The 1,167-nt window shown below is 44.0% G+C and overlaps 2 long non-coding RNA genes across 2 annotated transcripts in view; one reads left to right on the top strand and one right to left on the bottom strand.

Moving 5' to 3' along the window:
• The window catches only part of LOC116669853 (uncharacterized), an 11,629-nt gene extending 11,525 nt beyond the window's left edge, over window positions 1-104 (bottom strand). The window contains exon 1 of the long non-coding RNA XR_004326878.1: window positions 91-104. This is a non-coding gene — a long non-coding RNA (uncharacterized LOC116669853). The remainder of the gene's footprint in view (window positions 1-90) is intronic.
• LOC116669868 (uncharacterized) overlaps window positions 1-1,167 on the top strand; it is an 827,043-nt gene that overhangs the window by 325,098 nt on the left and 500,778 nt on the right. The window lies entirely within an intron of this gene.

The following is a 1,167-nucleotide window of genomic DNA, read 5'->3' as shown; positions in this document are numbered from 1 at the left end:
AAAAAGCTGGGGCATTTTTGCCTTTAATAGCTAATACACAAGAGAGAGAGGCAGCACTAGGGACAAGAAAGAGAGGGGATGACATGCAACAAAGGTTCCTGGCCTGACTTAAAGGTACAATGTCATTGTGCTGGGAAGGCCCCTAGCTCACCCAGGAAGAGTGTGCGCCCCAGAGAGCGGCCTGGGTTGAATCTGACTTGCAGCCTTTTTCTGTGTGTCATCCCCCATATCTCTCCCTATTTCCTGTCTATCCACTTTCATTAATAAAGGGAAAAGCCCCAAAAAATAATCTTTAAAAAAACAATGACATGGCTCTTTCGGTGCTTTTGTGTAGACCTTAGTGGTCCACTAATACTGTATCTAAAGTATCTTTTATATAGACCTTAGTGGTCCCTAATACTGTATCTGAAGTCTCTTTTACATAGACCTTAGTGGTCCCTAATACTGTATCTGAAGTCTCTTTTATAATAGACCTAGTGGTCCCCTAATACTGTATCTGAAGTCTTTTATATATACCTTAGTGGTTCCTAATACTGTATCTGAAGTCTCTTTATATAGACCTTAGTGGTCCCCTAATACTGTATGAAGTCTCTTTTTATAGACTTAGTGGTTCCCTAATAACTGTATCTGAAGTCTTCTTTATATAGACCTTATTGGTCCCCTAATACTGTATCTGAAGACTCTTTTATATGACCTTAGTGGTCCCCTAATACTGTACTCTGAAGTCCTTTTATATAGACCTTAGTGGTCCCCTAATACTGTATCTGAAGCCTCTTTCCCAAATTTCAGCCTTGGTGCAGAATTACAGCCACTAGAGCCAGTCCCACAATGAGCTTCCCTTAGTTTGTGCCATTTCTGAGTCTGTACCTTTAGAGGAAGAGAGAGGGGGGGGGGGGCAGATGGAAGCTGGGGATGTGGCCTTGACCTACTGCCAGTTTGCTCATTTGAAAGCCATGATGTCTGTCTCTCTCATGGGTGGGCCAAATTATCTGGGTGGGCAAAGCAGAGAAAGGGGAGGTAACCTTGCTCCTAATGACATCACAAGGTGCAAGATTCCAGATCGGCCCATCTGAGCTTTCATTTTCTAAAAATCGGAGCAGGATACCAAGGGCTCGGTTTACACCCATCGCCATTTCTAGCCACTGGGGGACCATAGGCAGGCTGGGG

This window comes from Etheostoma spectabile, chromosome 20 (genome assembly GCF_008692095.1).
Source record: "Etheostoma spectabile isolate EspeVRDwgs_2016 chromosome 20, UIUC_Espe_1.0, whole genome shotgun sequence".
Classification (NCBI taxonomy): Eukaryota; Metazoa; Chordata; class Actinopteri; order Perciformes; family Percidae; genus Etheostoma; species Etheostoma spectabile.
Note: the sequence above shows the minus strand (reverse complement) of the source record. Positions and strands in the feature narration are given on the sequence as shown.